Source organism: Mustela putorius, unplaced genomic scaffold (genome assembly GCF_011764305.1).
Source record: "Mustela putorius furo isolate JIRA1106 unplaced genomic scaffold, ASM1176430v1.1 tig00000145_pilon_pilon_pilon, whole genome shotgun sequence".
Taxonomy (NCBI): domain Eukaryota; kingdom Metazoa; phylum Chordata; class Mammalia; order Carnivora; family Mustelidae; genus Mustela; species Mustela putorius.
This window is the reverse complement of record NW_025421294.1, coordinates 4270846-4291250: the sequence shown is the minus strand read 5'-3', so window position 1 is coordinate 4291250 and position 20405 is coordinate 4270846. Positions and strand designations below refer to the sequence as shown.

The 20405-nt window shown below is 39.8% G+C and overlaps 1 long non-coding RNA gene across 1 annotated transcript; it reads right to left on the bottom strand.

Moving 5' to 3' along the window:
• Positions 1 to 995: 995 nt before the first annotated feature.
• LOC101686787 lies at positions 996 to 12972 on the bottom strand. Its single transcript, XR_006605432.1, has 4 exons — positions 12307 to 12972; positions 2180 to 2395; positions 1947 to 2014; positions 996 to 1343 (listed from the first exon to the last, which is right to left on the bottom strand). It is a non-coding gene; the product is annotated as an uncharacterized LOC101686787 (long non-coding RNA).
• Between the last annotated feature and the right edge of the window lie 7433 nt (positions 12973 to 20405).

Sequence of the window (20405 nt, the reverse complement as noted above, 5' to 3'; positions counted from 1 at the left end):
GTGGGTCTCATTTACTAGACTAATGCCCAACACCTCCTGGTGGCAGGCTTATGTCTCTCTCTTCTTTTTCCCTTCTCTTTTTGCTCTTCATAAACTAATTTATTTCTTCTTCCATACACATATGTTCTTCCTAACTCCTTCCCCTTTTCTTGATTTAAAGTTACCCCCTTCAGCCATATTATTCTCTTTCCCTTCTGTGTCCCTTTACAAGTATATACATTCCTACATGTGTGTGTGGATGTATTCTTCCATGTACACACATGCATACACAGATATCGATATCTATATCCTCACAGCCTACTTATATATACTGTTTCAAGTAAAAATGATGGGCAGAGATTTGAAGTTAAATTCAACATGATAAAGACTCAAGACCTACAATTTCTAGAGTATTTGAAAGTGCTCAGGGGATTTTTTTTTTCACAATTTTTATAAAAATCTCCATCTGCCCCTTTATGCACCACTAATTTACTCAGCCTTTCCTCAAGCAGTAGCACTCAACATAAATAGAATAATTTCCTACTCATTTTTCCTTTTCTCCTTTCTCTTTTCTTCCTTTTCTCTTACTTAAAAAAAATGAGAACAAGCATGGTAGCAGCAACTTTTACTATTTCTGTTGTAAATCTAAGGCATATGCAACAATATTGCATGTTAAACAAGGTTTTGTGGACCAGGTAGAGACATAGACAGTATTTTACTAGAAATGATTAGAGACAGGGAAAGCAGCTGGCAAGGTGGCTTAAACAATGAGACTAGATGTTTGAGACAGTTAAAGACACAAGCAGGAATGCCTGGATGGCTCTGTCAGTTGAGCGTCCAACTCTTGGTCTCTGCTCAGGTCATGACTAAGAGTTGTGAGATGGAGCCCCACATCAGGCTCTATACTCAGTGGGTAGACTGCTTGAGATTCTCTCCCTTTGCACCTCTTCTTGCTCTCTCCCCCTTTCTCAAATAAATAAATGTTAAAAAAAAAAAGACACAAGCACATCAGGGTTTTGAGCTGTGATCCTTTATTTGTTGTGGGAGGGACCTCAGATACCTTCTAGAGACCTGAAATGTGGCATGTGTTGAAAATAGAGCACAGGGCCCCAGTATATTCTGGAAAGTTCTGTTACAGTCCAGTGGTCCTCACCTGAGAGTATAATGTCTCCCAGACCTTCAAGAAAAGAGGATATGTCAGTCTTGCCCTTCCAGCTGGATCTCCTTCCCTGCGGCCCTGGCTGCTGGAATGAGGAGGGCAGCTCTGGGCCGTCTCAGTTTCAAATAACGGATTTAAATTGCATCTGTATGCCAGTGACTTCTTGTATTTGACAGAGGTCTTTTTATTAATTCACAGGGCAAACCTGTAAAACACAGCTATTATCACTATTTTATAGATGCTAAGTAATTTGCCCAAGTTAATAGTATATTTGACTTTTCTTTCTCCCTCAGCTCCAAAGAATCAAAGCCTTGTTGATTTTCACTTCAGCATGCTACTCATGCTCATTGATTCTTTTTCATTCCTCTGTCACCCACCCTCTTCTAGGCCTAGGTCACTTCATGCCCACACCCCTATAGTAGCCTCCTCCCCGCCCTCCTGTCTCCTGCCTGCCTCAGCTTCAGTATTTCCAGATAGCCAAATGCTGCTGCTAGGGTTCAGTGTTTCATTGTCATTGTGCTGCTCTCGCTGTATACCTTCCCTATGCACACAGTTCAAGGACATTCTCATCCCTCTGTGAGATGTGACCAAACACTTGAGCCCTGCATTCAGGGTTTCCTGCAGTAGTCTCTCAGGCTCCCCTTGCAGGCTTATTTCAGTCCCCACATGCAGCATGACAGTCAAACTCTTAGATTCCTTTTGCCCCAAAACAACTCCACATTCACACTTCTGCTTATTACGTTTCTCCACTTGAAATTCCACCTCTTCTCCCTTCTGCCCATCTAAATCTGTGCAGCTCAGAACTCACCCTTCTGTGAAAAGTCATTCTTAGGGTCTATAAGCCCTCGAGGGTTCATCATGTAGATCGAGTGACACCTCTGTCATTTCTTTTTTTTTTTTTTTTTTTTTTTAAATATTTTACAGACAGAAATCACAAGTAGGCAGAGAAGCAGGCAGAGAGAGAGAAGGGGAAAACTGCTATGTGGGGCTCGATTCCTGAGACCATGACCTTTAATCCACTGAGCCACCCAGGCACCCCACCTCTGTCATTTCTGTTTAATATTGTTACTCTCCTCTTTATGGTTATTAACTTTTCATGAGTTTCCCCATTTTTCATGTTTTTCCAGTTATATAGGCAGCTTGGAGGCAAGAGTCATGTTTTCTACTGTTTTGATGTGGCAAGATAATATCTTGAAATATTAATCTTTGTGCTTTTGTTTTCCTCTTGTCCTTGCAAGTGATTTTCCTCCCTCATTGCTGTAGAGAGAAGAATAGGAGCAAGAGAAAAAGCAAGAGACTGTTAATGTTCCAGGTTTCTTTTTAACTTCTGCAATAGATTTTTTTTTTTCTGAGAATCAAAAGGGGCAGGCTTTATACAATAGCCAGAATTTATACCATAACAGTGGAATTGGAGAGTGTGTGCCATATTGCCTGTGGTCTACTCGGCAAAAGGAGGCCTGCATCTGCCTTAAGATTCTTCTGAGACCAGGTTAAAATGATCCACACAGATACCTTCTGCCAATACTGTGGTGCAGGATGCACGTAGCAGCACCAACCCTCAAAGAGGGCTTTGATACCCTGGGGGAGTTGGAAGTGGGAAAGGAAAACCCCAGCACTGAGGCTTGGGAGGACAGACAGTAGGAAGCTCCCCCTCTGTTACTTTGTATCTTGTATCTGTGCTGACCAAAACGGTAGTCATTAGCCACACTGAATACTTGGAATGTGGTGCATGGGACTAAGGAATTGAATTTCAATAACCACATGTGGCTAGGGGCCGCCATATTGAACAGAGCAGTTCTAGAGTACCTGACCATAGTCTCCCTGATTCCAATGATTCCCAGTGGCTAGCACCATTCCTGATGCATGGTAGGTATCCCATAAATATTTTTAGTATGAATTAGTGGCCGCCACAGTTTAGAAGCAATACATACATGTTGACCACCAGTTCAAGATAGACCTGAGGTCTCTGAGCTTCAGTGTTCTCTGTTCTACCGTTCATACAGAAGCTCCTGTGGTTTTCCCCATTTAAAAAGCTTTATAGGAATTGATTTTTCTAGTGGTGTATAATTCCCAGACCATTGACATCAACAGATAGCTAGCTATTGAGCCTGACAATCACTGCACTGCTTTGAATCTGAAAGCACCTAGACCAAGCTTGCCAAGGCTTTAAATTGCTCTCTAACACCCTGAAGGGAACCTGGGTCACAAGCTTTTTTTCATTTTTCCTAGCTGAGTTTAATTTTGCTTTAGATATTATATTTGGGCCCTCATTCCCAATCGGGACCTCCTCCGTCTGTGGATAGAGATACAGTCATATTGATATTCGAATGTCAGCAGCCCTGTCTGCCCCTTGCTAGGTCTGTGTCCTTCCCATGATTTCTACTGCTGCTGCCTTCTTGGACAAGCAGGTCTCCTGGGAGCTGCTTCGTGTCCTTAGAAATGTCTAGGCGCCAGTGTGGAACAGGGCTGACCTTTACTTTTCTACCTGGGCCTTGAGGCAGTGGCTGATGATCCAAGTTCCAAGACAGCTTTCATTTTGTTTTGTTTTGTTTTGATGAACATAGATCGTTCAGCTTCTAGCCCTCCCCACACTCCTTTGGGGATCCAAACCAGTTGATTAGACAGAAGGACTAGACTGAATTAAATAATCAACAAATACTTGTGCATTCTATTATATGCAAAGCTTCTGCTTTTTCTTTTTTCTTTTTTTTTTTTTTCCCAGTTAATAGATATTGAATAAGTACCCCGCCTACAATCCAGGCAAGACATCTTCCATCTGTGTCTCCTTCATGTAGGAAACTTGAAACTCCTGTACATTTCAGTTCATGAAGCTAGAGACCCATAAGTTTTACAAGTTAACACCAGTCGCCAGATGTTGAAACTTAGGTTGGGCTCAGCTGGGAATAATTACAAATCATTCCTTTAAGCCAAAGGTTATCAAATCTTAGTGTGTATCAGAATCACCAGGAGGGGTTATTAAAACCCAAGATGCTGGGCTCCACCTGCAAATTTAGTAGGCCTTGGGTGGGACCCAAGAATTTGCATTTCCAGCAGGTTCCCAGGGGAGGCTCATCCTAGTATGGAAAACACACCTGAAGAACCACTGCCTTAATCATTTGGTGACTAGCTTTCTGGAAAAACAGTTCATGCATGTAATCACAATCCTCCAACTTCATTTTCATTTTCACCTGTCCTAAATCTTAGTTTAGGCTCAGGCAACTTGTTTTGTAGGTGGTAGAAAGCAGTGATTCACTGAGGAGTCAAGGCGTTGAGTAATTTGGGTAAATCTCTGTATTCTCACCATAAGGACCTGTGAAATTAGGCAGAGTTCTGTCTGCTGTCTGAGACCATAAGAATGAGTCCACCGTCAGATGGACATTGTTACTCTAATTTTATAATATAAATTACTTCAGAACAAGATCAGACAATAGGACTTCTATGCTTTTCTTTATTTGGGTAAAATTTCCCCAAAGCTGCAAAACGTTTACTGAGTTCAATTAATTCATTAATGAATCACTTACCTTACAGCTGTTTCATGCACATGACTTTAAAGGATTAGCTGGATGAAATTTTCACTATTACCAAATGTGTTAGGAAGACAGAGCTTCACTTAAAATATTTTAAGAATATATTAAGAACTTAATATATTATTAATTAATAATTAATTCTTAATTATTAAGAACTTAATATTTTTAAGAAAACTATTTTAGATTTTTCTGCATGCTTACTCACCCTTCTGGTCAATAAGTTCTTCCCTCCATGCTCAAACTTCACTGTTGCAATTTAAACTCATTCCGGCTTGTTTCTATCTCATATAATGGGAATGAGCTGTACTGTTAATTATCTATTGGTAATTACTCTTAATTTATTTGAAGACAGCTAGTCACTCTTTTTCTTTTTCATGCAGAATTACCTCCGACCCTTTATAAAGCATTCCTCATAGATCCTAATTTCAGTCTCCTTAATTTGCTCGTAACTGTCCTCTAGACCCTTTTTTCCAGGCTTTTTTTTAAAGTGCAGACCCAGACTGTGAATCCCTGTGTCCTGACAGATGCGTCCTCCTCCTGTGGGCCCTCAAGAGTGAAGATTCCTAATCCTGTGGTTGCTGGGCCATCAGCCTTGTTGTGCTCCGTCTCTATCCCATGCAGTGGTAAAGCAGGACAGCCACACATCATCTGGTTTGAGAAACGTGGTGAGGTTGCGGGGTTCTCTTTTTAATAGTTTTTTTTTTTTTTAAATATATGAATTCAAAGAAGCTTTTAGATTTATACAAATTGGCTTGGTTTACCATTAAGTAAAATTAATATTGGGTTCAATTAATGAATGCAGATTTGTCTGTCCTTCATTTTCATCCCTTGGTTCCTCTGATTTTTTTTTTTCGGGTGTTTTTCATAAACAAAAGTTAAGGCAGTTCTCATGGGTATGTGACAAAAATAATGATTTTTTTTTTTAATTGTGAGAAACCTATTGCTCTAGGGAAAAAGCAAGATACAGACACCAATAGTAGCGTCTTTCACCCTAATTGTCACCACCTCCCTCATTACTGAGGTCTGGGGCCCCACCAACTTCCCTTCTCTTCTGGGTTCTGTGAGGCTCAAATCCATTGACTGCAGTCACCATTCTTATATCATTCTCCTACTGTGAGAGAACAGAATGAGGAAGAGATCTCTCCTCACAGGTTACACTTAGATCAGCATATGGTATAAAATCTTTACAATGGGTAGCCTAATTCCTGGTTTCTTGTCTTTTGTGATATTATTATAATTTTTTCTTCCTTGTATGTATAATTTACATTTTCAGAATATATTGATATTTTTATGTTAAACAATTACTTAAAAAAATTTTTTTTGAAAGAGAAAAATGTCTTTTTATCGACATATTTACCATTTCTGGCTCTCTTTATTCCTTTATGCATTTCCATCTGCTATCATTTTCCTTCTGCCTAAAGAACTTCCTGTTGCATTGCTTATAATTCATGTTGGCTGGCAGGGAGCATTGTTTGTCTGAAATATCTTTAGTTTGCCCTCAAGTTTGGAAGTTTTTTATGGTTAAAAAATTTTAGATCGCTGCTTTTTTCCTTTCATACTTTAAAGATGACTTTCCATTGTCTTCTGATTTGCATAGACTGTGGAGAAGCTTGCTAAAATTCTTATCGTTATTCCTTTTTACATACAGTATCTTTTCCCCCTGCTTTAAAAATTTTTTTCTTTATCACTGGCTTTAATAGCTTAATTATAATGTACCTCTTTTTTCATGCTTATTCTGCCCTAATTCATTTGAGTTCCTGAATCTGTGAGTTTATAGAAGTCATCAAATTTGGAAAATTTTGACCATTATTTCTTTAAAAATTGTTCCCTCCCTGATGTGGTTCATTATCACTAGCCATCAGGGAGATTCAAATTAAAACCACATTGAGATACCACCTTATACCAGTTAGGATGGCCAAAATTAGCAAAACAGGAAACATGTGTTGGGGAGGATGTGGAGAAAGGGGAACCCTCTTACACGGTTGGTGGGAATGCAAGTTGTTACAGCCACTTCGGAGAACAGTGTGGAGATTCCTCAAGAAATTAAAAATAGAGCTTCCCTATGACCCTACAATTATACTACTGGGTATTTACCCCAAAGATACAGATGTAGTGAAAAGAAGGGCCATCTGTACCCCAATGTTCATAGCAGCAATGGCCACGGTCGCCAAACTGTGGAAAGAACCAAGATGCCCTTCAATGGACGAATGGATAAGGAAGATGTGATCCATATACACTATGGAGTATTATGCCTCCATCAGAAAGAATGAATACCCAACTTTTGTAGCAACATGGACGGGACTGGAAGAGATTATGCTGAGTGAAATAAGTCAAGCAGAGAGAGTCAATTATCATATGGTTTCACTTATTTGTGGAGCATAACAAAGAGCATGGAGGACAAGGCGAGTTAGAGAGGAGAAAGGAGTTGGGGGAAATTGGAAGGGGAGGTGAGCCATGAGAGACTATGGACTCTGAAAAACAATCTGTGGGTTTTGAAGGGGCGGGGGGTGGGAGGTTCGGGGAACCAGGTAGTGGGTATTAGGGAGGGCACATATTGCGTGGAGCACTGGGTGTGGTGCAAAAACAATACTGTTATGCTGGAAAGAAATAAAATTTTTTTAAAAAATTCTTAAAAAAAAATTATTCCCTCCCTCCTTCTTTCTGAGATTATAATTGCATAGAAATTAGCCCACTTGACACTGTGTCCCAGGTCATGGCTGCACTTTTCATGTTTTTCCAGTTGTTTTGTTTCATTTTGGATATTTTATTATTGTGCCTTGATAATAATGAACTTTCCTCTTCAGTGTCTAGTCTTAATTTACACAATCTATTTTTCATTTCATGTTTTCTTTCCTTGAGTCTTTGGGTCTTTCTCTATCTTCCATTTTTTCCCACATCATGGTCATGTTTTCTTTTACCTTCTTAAATGCATGGAGAATATTTATAATAGGTGTTCCAGTTTTGTTTTGTTTTGTTTTTTAAGATACTGTTTGCTACTTCCACTCTCTGTCATTTCTGGGTCTGTTTCTATTAATTCAATTCTGTCCTGGTTTTAGGTCTTATTTTCTTACTTCTTTGCATGCTTGCTCATTTGTTATTGGATGACAGGTGTTGTGAATTTTACATTATTGATCGCTGGATTTTGTCATATTCCTTCAAATAGAGTTAGATTTTGTTCTGGCACCTGAGTAATCTACCTGGAACTAGTTTAGAATGTTAGAGATTTCCTTTGCTTTTAAATTTAATTAGAGCAAGTCCAGAGAAGCTTTTAGTATATTTCTGATGGTAATTTTCCTGGATTCATGTAGTTTCTGCTCAGACATGCACAAATTAGTATTCAGGCAAAGACTCCAAGCGACCCCTCAGTAAATTTTCTGAGCCTTTTCTTTGTACATATGTACTCTGTCTCATACATTCTTGCTGCCTTAACATCCTGAACTATTCTCTCTGTATCTTCACCTTGCAGAGTGCACTGGACTCTGTTTGATTTCCGCTTTCAAGCATCGTAGCTTGGACCTGTTTCCTGGTAGTAAGCTAAACAGTTGTTCAACTGACCCTCTTTATTTCCTTTCTGTTAGAAATTACAGTCCCTTGATAACTGTTATTGAATGCCTGTATGGTAGGCAGTGTCTGGGCTGGCCTTCAGTGATCTCTGCCTTCTGGTATTCATATTTCATGTATCCCTCTTTTCTTGAGTATGGGTGAGATCTAGTGACCCATCAAAGGATATGGCAAGTATAGTAGGATGCCATTCCTCTGACTACAGAAAGTTACAGAAAACTGTGACTTTCTTCTAGCTTGCAGACTCTTGCTTGCTTGCTTTGATGAAGCAAGCTGTCATGTTGGAGTGGTTTCAATGGCAAAGTACTGAGGGTAGCCTCTGGCCAACAGCCAGAGAGTAATGAAGGCCCTATGTCCAGCTGTCCACAAGGAACTGAATCCTGCCAACAACTCGGGTGAGCTTAGCAGTAGATCCTTCTTCAGTCCAGCATTCAGATGATACCACAGCACTGTCTGACTCCTCAGGTGCAGCCTCAGGAAAGACCCTGAGCTACAGACTCATTCTTGATATTAGTAATCTGTGGTAATTTGGTGATAGTTAAGCCATGTCTGGATTCCTGAAACACTGGATTCCTGAAACACTAAAACTGTGGGGTAATAAATGTGTGGTTTTATTAAGCTGGCAGATTTGGGGGTATCTATTCAGTCAGACATAACTAATATAGTCTGAAAGTCACCATTTCACATATGCTGTTTTTGTTCTGCCATTTAAGGCATTTTAGGTCTCTATTACCTCATCTTGATCAGAGAGAAGTCTGGATTATTCAAATTAGAATCTCTAGAGATGGGACCTAGAAAATAGTAGTGCATAAAACCTTCTAGGTGAGCAGGATCCTGTAATTCCTCTACTGGATATTTGTCCAAAGAGTAAAAAATACTAATTCAAAAAGACAGATGCACCCCTGGGTTTATTTATTGAAATATTATTTACAATAGCCAAATAATGGAAGTAGCCCAAGTGTCCATTGATGGATGAATGGATATAGAAGATATGGACTATATACAACAGAATATTACTCAGTCATCAATACAAATGACATCTTGCCATGTTCAGCAAATAGCAACATAGATGAATCTAGAGAGTATAATGCTAACTGAAATAATTCAGTCAGAGAAAGCAAATACTGTATGAATTCTCTCATATGTGGAATTCCTTGTAAGAAACAAAAAACTTAACAATAAATCAAAAGACAGGCTCCTAACTATAGAGAACAAATTGGTGGGAGAATGCGTGAAGTAGGCGAAGGGGATTAAGAGAACAGTTATTATGGGGCACCTGGGTGGCTCAGTTGGTTAAATGTCTGACTCTTGGTTTTGGCTCAGGTCAGGACCTCAGGGTCATGAGATCAAGACCTACATTGGGATCCATCCTCAGCATGGAGTCTGCTTCAGATTCTCTCTCCTTCTCCCTCTGTCCCTCCTGCTTGTGCTTTCTCTCTCTCAAATAAATAAATAAATAAATAAATAGATAGTACACTTATCATGATGAACACTAAGTAGTGTATATAATTTTTGAGTCATTCTGTTATACACTGGAAACTATACTGGAGATAAAATTTTAAAAAAGAAAGAAAATTGTCCAGGTGATTCCAATCTAGTGCCAACTATGAAAGCCACTATCTTAGATTATCATTCTTACCTGTTAATGTTCATTTGAATCTCTTGAGGATCTTGTTTAAATCAAGATTCTGGTTTAACAGATCTGGAGTGGAAACTGTGATTATGCATTTGCAACAAACTCCTAGATCCTGCTGATGACACTGGTTCATGGACCAAGGTTTGAAAAGCAAGGTCTTACATTATTGGGTAACTTCTGTTTATTCCATCTACTGAGAAACTTGGAACAAGTTCCTAGTATCTGTTCCAAAGAATATTTGAGTGGCTCTACCCACTTTTTTAAAAATTTAATTTCTTTTCAGTGTAACAGAATTCATTTTTTATGCACCACACCCAGTGCTCCACACAATATGTGCCCTCCGTAATACCCACCACCAGGCTCCCCCAACCTCCCACCCCTCCGCTCCTTCAAAACTCTCAGATTGTTTTTCAGAGTCCTTAGTCTCTCATGGTTCATCTCCCCCTACAATTTCCCTCAATTTCCTTCTCCTCTCCTCCCCATGTCCTCCGCGTTATTTCTTATGCTCCACAAATAAGTGAAACCATATGATAATTGACTCTCTCTGCTTGACTTATTTCACTCAGCATAATCTCTTCCAGTCCCGTCCATGTTGATATAAAGGTTGGGTATTCGTCCTTTCTGATAGAGGCATAATACTCCATAGTGTATATGGACTACATCTTCCTTATCCATTCGTCTGTTGAAGGGCATCTTGGTTCTTTCCATAGTTTGGCGACCGTGGCCAGTGCCGCTATGAACATTGGGATACAGATGGCCCTTCTTTTCACTACATCTGTATCTTTTCTACCCACTTATTTAAAAACACCCCTCTTTATTAATTGATGTCTCATTTCATTATTTGAACAAATATTCATTTTGTATTTCTTGTATGACAGTTGCTTTGCTAGATGCACTCTCTGTTCGTCCCCCACCCCAATCATCTTTTGCAATCTGGAACATCCTGTTTAGCCAAATAAGTATATAGGTGAGAATGTACATTATAAAGTAGGCTGATCGGCACAAAAATAGAAGCACAAATTAATTATGAATTCTCTTCTGGTCAGGAAGTCTTCTAAAAGAGGTGACATTTGAAGTTTGGAGTTATGAATGGCCTTCCCTGTGTGAAGTTGGGGAAAAGAATGCTAGAGTGAGGGTGAATCCTAAAACACCAGTCCTTCCTCTCTCTCTTCCTGAGAGCCTTAATCTAGGTATTCTTTGCTCTCACGTAAATTGGATTCACACTGGTCCACCCAGAAGTCCCATACCCTGAGCTATGCAGATTATGTCCCTCTCTTAGCCCTCACTGTCTTTACCCTCTGTATTTAGGCAAATTTAAGAAATATCTTTATTTTTGCCTCAAGTCCATTTTATTATAAAAAAAGTTTCAACTGTTTGGATGCCTGGGTGGTGAAGCATCTGCCTTCGGCTCAGGTCATGATCCCAGGGTCCTGGGATCTAGCATTCCAACAGGCTCCTTGCTCAGCACAGAGCCTGCTTCTCTCTCTGTCTGTTGCTCCCCAGACTCTCTCTCTCTATCTCTCTGACAAATAGATAAATAAAAGCCAAAAAAAAAAAAAAAGGAAAGTTTTAACTGTCATAAACTACCATCTTTCATTTTTATCTCTTCTCATGTCTCAGAAGGTGGGATGTGGAGTGGACAATGATAAGCTTCACACTCTTTTCATCCCATAGCTGAGTTCCTCGCTTTTCCGTCCAGGGGAATTATTTGTTGTGAAACCCCTTTCAATTCTTTCCCAAAATATTTCAAATTAATTAATGAAAGTAACAAATGAACTTACCTATGTTGAAAACAAAGCAGGAATTTCTAAGCTTTACTCAGATGGAATCATAAGTAAGAGAATGTTAGTTTATTTTTGTAGAATAGCCAGTGCAATATAGGCTTATGGACTGATAACAACCCAGAATTTTTCCCCTTAAGGTGGAAAAAATCAGCCCCTTAATATTACTTCACAATTTTTCAATAAAGATTGGAGAGGGGAGCAAGGCTCCATCCTCCTCATAGCTAGAACATGAGGTGAGGTCCTTTGCTGTTTCATGTCTGAAACTTCATCAAACTCAGCATCACCAGAAAAAGTGTGGTTAGGGAGGCAAGAGAGCTGGTAAATAGTCCAGCAGAGTCCTTGTACTCACTCACAACTTATAAGAGTATTGGAATTCTAGAACCAAAGTATAAGCAGTGTGGCATCCAAATTTAGAAGATTTGTTTTCTTTTAGTCGTAAGGATTCAGTGACTTACCTCCCCAAAGTCCAAGGACAGAATCCAAGTGAATGATTCCTATCTGATGTCTACTATCCTAATTAGGATTGTGAGGAAGAGAGTAAGTAGGGCAGTGTATAAGTTAGCTTTTGCTGTGTAACAAACCACTCTACAACTTAGTGATTTAAAGCAATAAACATTGATAACTTCTCAGTATCCTGTGAGTTTTATCAGCACTTCTTACCTAGATCAGCTTTGCTGAGGCCGATTGATTTAGGAATGTCTGGGGCAGAACCTCCATCCATTAGGTCTCTCATCCTCCAGAAGGCTAGCCTGGGCTTGTTCACACGGTGATGGAAGAGTTCCCAGAGAACAGCAACAGATGTAAACTGCAACGTGCAAGCGATTTTCAAGCTTCTGCTTGCATCACATTTGCTAATGACCCACTTGCCAGAGCTAGTTATATGGCCACGCCCAGATTCAGATAATGGAGAAACATACCCACCCCTTGATGGGAAGAGCAGCAAAAGTCCCATTGAAAAGGCCAAGCATGAAAGGATTTACAAGCTATCCCAGGCAGCCACATCTCCTGTTCTCAACACCCTGGTTGAATCATCCTAGGCCTCAGTTAGCCAGGCAGTCAAGTAAGTACAAACTGGCCACGAATGGTACTTTTCAGAGTAACCTGTTATCAGTCTCCAACCGTATACCTCCAGGTTTCTCCTACACATCTTATCTTGTGGCAAGAACAGCTATTATCTCTGGCCTCTGCATCAGGCAGAAAGGTCCATCCACAACATAGCCATTGAATGAACTCCTGTGGGTACACTGATCCCTGGTTTACAAATCACTGTTCTTGAGTCTTTTCATGACCTCCCCAGGTGGATATAGATGAACTCCCTGTCATGTGCTCTCAGATCACATTGTTTAGAACTCTAGGTTGCTCTGTGACATCACATCAAAATCTTTATCTGTCACTCCCCCTGGGCGACAGAGGAAAGGTGTTTTGTCACATTCATCTTTATATTCCTGGTGCCTGGCCCAGGGTCTGGTTCACAGTAGACATCTAATAATTGTTGCTTGAGTATGTGATACATAGCATAAATAATGCTGTACTCAGGTAGTTTTTGATTTGGTTGGAACAGCAATATATTTAAATAGAAATCAAAATAGATTTCTCTCATGCCAGAGGAGAGGACTGTGAAACATGTAGAGAATGATATAAATTATTCGCTGTAAGAATCAAAAGAAGGCAGGGTGGAGGGGGACAGTTCCCAATTCGGTTTATAGCCTCTTGCCCACCTTAACTTCTTTCTTTTCCAGTATTCCTTTTTGTCTTCTCCTTCCCCCAGATCTAATTAGTCACTATTTGCATGGCTCTGGACACAGTCACTTTGGGTCCTAATCCCCATCCCTTAGGGACTGCATACAAGTCACTTAATCTGGGTCTTGGTTTCCTCATCTGTTTTCTGAGGATCCGAGAGGACCAAGTAAGTTAAGACACCTAAAAGGAAATGGCCTGGTGGTCAGTAAATGTCACTTTGCATTGATGTTCGTAATACTGTTATTGTTACTACATTTCCAACCCCACTCCTGCTTCTGTTGGGTCTTGTCATTCCTTTCTGGCCTGTTCAAGTCACCTTCTCCAGACTTTCCCCTAACCTATCCTCTGATCATCTTTTCTAAAGCCACACATCTGACCACTTCTTTTACATGCTTCGAAACCTTTTCTGCTTCCCTTTGCCTCAATCAATTTCATACTTCTCAGCTCTCCTCCAAGCAGTACTAGACAATTTTCAGTTCCCTGAATATGCCCTGCTATTTTAAAACCCTTGCTTTGCACAAAGGCAGATTTTCAATGATGACAAGGGGTTTATGCTCCAGCGACTCATTTGCACATATACCTTCCAAAGCCTGGAATGATCTTCAGGATTCAGGGAGGAAGGAGCAGCCTAGCTAGGGGCCTGAACCAAAGAGTACTCTTGCCCTGTGGGGAGGTAGTTCTGGTACTGTAGGCAGAGCCATTGTGCTGTGGACCCTCCTTCTCCCTCTGCCCAGAACTCAATGACAGCTTCTCTCTGGCAACATCATTGAGCATCTGGGCTCTGTCTTGGACCCCCCAGTAGAAGAGCTGAAGTAGACAGCTTGGGGACAGTATGACTCAGGCTCTTCCTTGCATATTGTAAACCAAACCCAGGGTCAGTATCAGGGAATGAGGCGGCCTCTTATGCTTTCCTCTGCTTGAGCCAGAGCTGGAGAGGAAGTTAGAGAAGTTAGAGATGAGGCATGACTGATAACAAAGTTACAAAATGAAAAGAAATTTCTAAAACCATTAGTAACAAAAAACAGATGTCTCTCACCCATGCCACAGGAAAGACTGAATTGTCTTCCCAGGCTCTCTGCGGACAATAGAAAATCAGACAAAGGGGCCAAAATATATGGGGGAAAGTATCATAGTATCAAAGTGTCATCGAAGTGTTTCAGGCTGTTGATTTACTAATAATTTTGCTGTTCGCAAAAGAACAGTGTGCTGCTCTTCTAGAACTTGCAGTGTGTGTGGTATTTGTCAGCTTTCGAACTTTTAAAATTTTATCTTATTTGTGAAATTGCATTCTTTTTTTTTTTAAAGATTTTATTTATTTATTTGAGAGAGAATGAGATAGAGACAGAGACAGTGAGCATGGGGTGGGGGGAGTGTCAGAGGGAGAAGAAACTCTCTGCAGACCAGGAAGCCTGATGCAGGACTTGATCCCAGGACTACAGGACCATTACCTGAGCTAAAGGCAGTCGCTTAACCAACTGAGCCACCCAGGCACCCTGAAGTTGCATTCTTTTTTAATCAAGGGCCCCAAATGGCATTATCAGGCCCCACAAACTGAATTGCCCCGTTGCTCACATGAAGTCCCTTGCTCATAGAACATGAACTTGCTCTGAAGACACAGTTTAAACCTTGTCACCTGGATCCCTTTTCTCCGCTGTACCCCATGCACGAACCATTCCTGCTGTATGTCGCACTTCCATCAAAAATCACTGATCACCTCTCTCTACCTCTTCAGGGAAGGAAGCTTCTTTGACCTGTCTTTGTGTTCCCTACGCCTAATGTTGTGTCTATGACACAGTAATTGCTTCTATAAATGTTTGTTGAATACATGCATGAATGAGTAAATAAATGGGAGAATAGCTGGATCCCTGTGCGGTGAGTGGACATAATCAGAGAGTTTCACAGACCCCTGGAATTTGTGTGATAACTTGAAAGATGAGGAGTGTGAACATTCTCGGTAGTGAGGTCAGCTAAACAGAAGGTTAGCCAAGGGAGGTGACAGAAAGGAGGCGTGGCAGACAACAAGGGGAGCTTTCCAGGGTGCTGGAGCCATTCCGTGTCTTGATTATGGTGACGATTACCTGAGTCTGTGCATGCGTGTGCTAGCCGGCGTCCAACTGCACATCAGAAAGAAAGAAGCACATTTTCTTGTCTGATAATTTCGAAAATAAAACCTAAGTTAAAACAGCTGGGGCCAGACAAAACCTGGTATTTGGGACAGACAAGAGGGAAATTAATTTGATGCAAGTAAGTATTAACTTTTATTACTTGCATAATACAATTTCTAAAGTAACATGAAGCAAGCGATTTCTATTTTGGAGATGGTGGGAGATAACACTGAACAGGCACAATGACTGGGCTTTCAGCCAGGGCTGGTATCTAACTTTGATCCAGTATGTAGCAGAAAGACACGCAGGTTAAGAGATCGATCTGTGATCACAATGAGCTTAGATGACAGAAGTGGCATCAGCAGTACAATGAAAGTCAGAGAACAAAGATGGTGGTGGAGACTGGGGCTTCTAGGGCACTGGAGACGCTAGTAGGAGGCTCAGCTCCAGTGAAACAGCTGTCACTCCAGAGAACTCCATTCTCACTGCCTGGCTTATTCTATGCCAAGCTGTGCCCTCAGGATGTCCCCTGCCCCGTACCTCCTTTAGTCTTTACGGTAACCCTATGGGGTCAAAGCTCTTTTATCCGCATGTTATAAAAAAGGAAATTGATGCTTAGAGAGTTTAAGTCATTTGCCCAAAGTTATAGCTCGAGTGTTTTAAACTTTTTTAAAAAAGATTTTATTTATTTATTTGACAAACAGATCACAAATAGGCAGAGAAGCAGGCGGGGGGGGGGCAGGCTCCTTGCCAAGCAGAGAGCCCAATGCGGGGCTCGATCCCAGGACCCTGAGATCATGACCTGAGCCAAAGACAGAGGCTTAACCCACTGAGCCACCCAGGTGCTCCTCGTGTGTTTTAAACTCTTTTTTAAATTGAAGTGTAGTTGATTTATGGTATTATACTAGTTTCAGGTGTTCAAATAGGGATTTGACATTTATATATATTACAAAGTAATCACCATGCTAAGTCTAGTTACCATCTGTCACCATACAAAGTTAGTAAGATACTTTTGTCTATATTCCTTATGCTGTATTTTACATCCCCGTGACTTACTTCTTTGATAACTGGAAGGTTGCACCTCTGCATACCCTTATTTCATGCATCGTCCTACCCGCTCCCCCTTCTAGCAACTACCAGTTTGCCCTCTTACTTATGAGTCTGTCTCTGTTTTGCTTATTTTGTTTTTTAGATTCCATGGATAAGTGAAATCATACAGTATTTGTCTGTCTCTGATTTATTTCACTTAGTATAATACCTTTTCGTTCCATCTGTGTTGTTGCAAGTGATAGGATTTCATTCTTTTTTAATGGCAGAGTAATATTCTACCCTGTGTGTGTGTGTGTGTGTACATGGCACATCTTCGTGGTGTATTTATTTATCAGTGGACACTTAGGTTGTTTCTGTATCTTAGCTATTATAAACAATGCTGGGTGCTGTATCTTTTCAAATCAGTGTCTTTTATTTTCTTTAGATGAACACCCAGAAGTGGAATTGCTGGATCATATGGTATTTCTATTTTTGATTTTTTGAGGAACCTCCATACTGTTTTGCATATTTGCTACACCAATTTACATTTCCACCAACGGTGTTCGAAGGTTCTGCTTTCTTGGCATCCTCCCCAACACTTGGTATGTCTTATCTTTTTGATAGTAGCCATTCTGACAGGTGTGAGGTGATACCTTGTTGCAGTTTTGAACTGCATTTCCCAGATATTTGGTGCTGGTGAGCATCTTTTCATGTTTCTGTTGGCCATCTGTATGTCTTTGGAAAATGTCTATTCACATCCTCTGCCCATTTGTTAGTCAGATTGTTTTTTGGTCCTGAGTTGTGTAAGTTCTTCATGTATTTTGGATATTAACCCCATATTGGATGTATCATCTAGAAATATATTCTCCCATTCAGTAGATTGCCTTTTCATTTCCTTGATAATTTTCTTCACTACAAAAAAGCTTTTTAGCTGGATTTACCTATTTGTTTATCTTTGCTTTTGTTGCCCTTGCCTGAGGAGGCAGATCCAAAGAGAGTTCTTTAAACTCTTCAACTTGACCTGTACTTGTTACCTCTCTCCAATAAAGACATCATTTAGGTTCTATTTATTTTAAAATATTCTTAGGAAAAAATCTGAAGTGGTATGTAATGCTTAACAACATCACAGTTTCTACTCAAGGGCATAAAGTCCATTGTTACTTCATTTGTGCCCCCAGTTTGCTTTGTTTAATGAGATAGGTTTTATTGTCTTTTATACACAGAGCAGGCTGCAGTTACATTTGTTGTATGGTGGAGGCTTTTCCCAAGAACCAAGGTGCTTACAATTTAAATCTTTCTAGAATTGTTGTGCATCTCTGTCAGGGGGATCCATTTCCCAGAATTCTCTGTAGTTGGCTCTTTGGACATTGAATGTACACTCTGTGCAGAGTAAGATGGCACCCATTTCTCTCTGGCCGTAGTAGGCTAACGAAAACTATTTCTCTCTTGGCTTCATGTCCCCTGGTATGTGGCTTTCTGCCATTGCCAAGGCCAAAGATGAGTAAAGCAATGAGTCACATGAATAATCATTAATGTTTTCTTGACATATCGCAAAGGAATTTGCAGATGCTTATATGTTCCCATTCTTTCAGCTGAGCCTTCTTACATGGAACAAGAAATCAGAGCAGAAGGATGTGAATCACTTGGAAATGATGAACAGTGGCCTGTGGCAGAGAAAGAGCTATGTCAGGTGTACGATTTTTCTAACCCCAAAATATTTGCTTTCAATGCACTTAGCAGGATCATAATTATAGGGTGTTAAACTCTGAGGAGTGTCATGCCTACTCAGCACTCCACTTGATGATAATAATAAAAAAAATAACAGCTTTATTGAAATATAATTTACATATTTACAAAGTGTGCTATCATTATCTCTCATTTACCGGGCAGCTATCACTTTCCATTCCTCCCTCTTCCAGACCCTGGCAACTGCTAATTTACTTTTGGTCTCTATGGATTCACCTATTCTAGACATTTCATATAAATGGTCTAGAATTGTTGTATGGTCTTTTGTGACAGGCTTCTTTTATTTAGCATTATGTTTTCATGTTGTATCATGTATTGGTACCACAATATTTTTATGGTTGAATCGTATTCCATTGCATGGCTATACCATATTTTGTGTATCCATTCATAAATTGATAGACATCAAGTTGTTTCCACGTTTTAGCTATTATGAAAAATGTTTCCATGAATACTCATGTACATTTCCACACCATGTGGAAATTCTCTAAGGTATATATCTAAGAGTGGTATTGTTGATAATATGGTAACTGTATGTTCAGCTATTAGTAGAACCTGCTAAACTGTTTTTCAAAGTGGTTATACCATTTTACATTCCTACAATGGTCTATAAGGGCTCCAATATCTTTATATCCTCACCAGCACTTGTTATTACTTTTTAGTTATGACCCTTCACTGGTTGTGATGTAACACCTCTTCATGGCTATTCATTTGATCATGGTAAAATATACGTAACATAAAATATGTCATTCAAAGTATTTTTAAGTGTACAGTTCAGTGGCATTAAATACACTGACAATGTTGAGCAAGCATCATCATTGTTCATTTCCAGAACTTTTTCATCATTCTAAACAGAAACTACCCACCAAACAATAACTTATCACTTCCCTTTGTCCCTTCATTGTAGTTTTAATTTTTGTTTTCTTAATGGTTTCTAATGGTTGACCATCTCTTCATTTGCTTATTGATCATTTGTATATCTTCTTTGGAGATACGTCTGTTCAAAACCTTTACCCATTTGTAAATTGAGTTGTCTTTTTTGTTTTTTTTTTAAGATTTATTTATTTATTTATTTGACAGAGAGAGATCACAAGTAGGCAGAAAGGCAGGCAGAGAAAAGTGGCGGGGGTGGGGGGAGCAGGCTCCTTGCTGAGCAGAAAGCCCAATGTGGGGATCGATCCCAGGACCCTGAGATCATGATCTAAGCTGAAGGCAGAGGCTTTAACCCACTGAGCCACCCAGGGGCCCTGAGTTGTCTTTTTATAGTTGACTTATAGGAGCTCTTTACATATTCTGGGTACAAGTCTACAAGATATTTAGTTTGCAGATATTTTCTCTGGGTTGTTTTGCTTTCTTGGTGAAAAAAGCACAAAAGTTTTAAATTTTGATGAAGTCCCCTTTACCTAATTTTTCCTTTTGTTGTTTGTGCTTTTGGTGTGGTAGCTCAAAAACCATTGACTAATCCAAGGTCATGAAAATTTACTGATATTTTTTTTCCTAAGCATTGTATAGTTTTAGTTTTTGCATATGGGCCTATGACCCCTTTTCAGTTAATTTTTGTACAGAGTGTAAAATAGAAATCTGACTTCATCATTATATGTGAATATCCAGTTATACCAGTATCATTTGTTGAAAAGACTATTCTTTCCTCCACTGAATTGTCTGATGCCATTATGCAAAATTAATTGACCATGGGGACCTGGGTGACTCAGTTGGTTAACTCTTGTTTTTGGCTCATGATCTCAGGTGATGGGATCGAGGCCTGCATCGGGCTCCATGCTCAGTGGGGAGTCTGCTTGGGATACTTTCTCTCCCTCTGCCCCCACTTCAAATAAATAAATCTTCAAAAACATTTAATTGAACCATAAGTGGACTTTAATATAGATTCCATTTATCTACATGTCTGTCCTGTTAGGACCACAGTGTCTTGATTATTGCAGCTTTGTTGTAAATGTTGAAATTGGGAAATATAAGTCTTCCACCTTTGTCCTTTTTTTTTTTTCTTCAAAATTGATTTAACTCTTCTGGGTTTTTTTTCATTTTCATGTGGACTTTATGATCAGTTTGTTAAGGATTTTGATAGGGAATGCACTGAATCTGTAGATCATTAGATGCAGTATTGCCATCTAATAATATTATGTC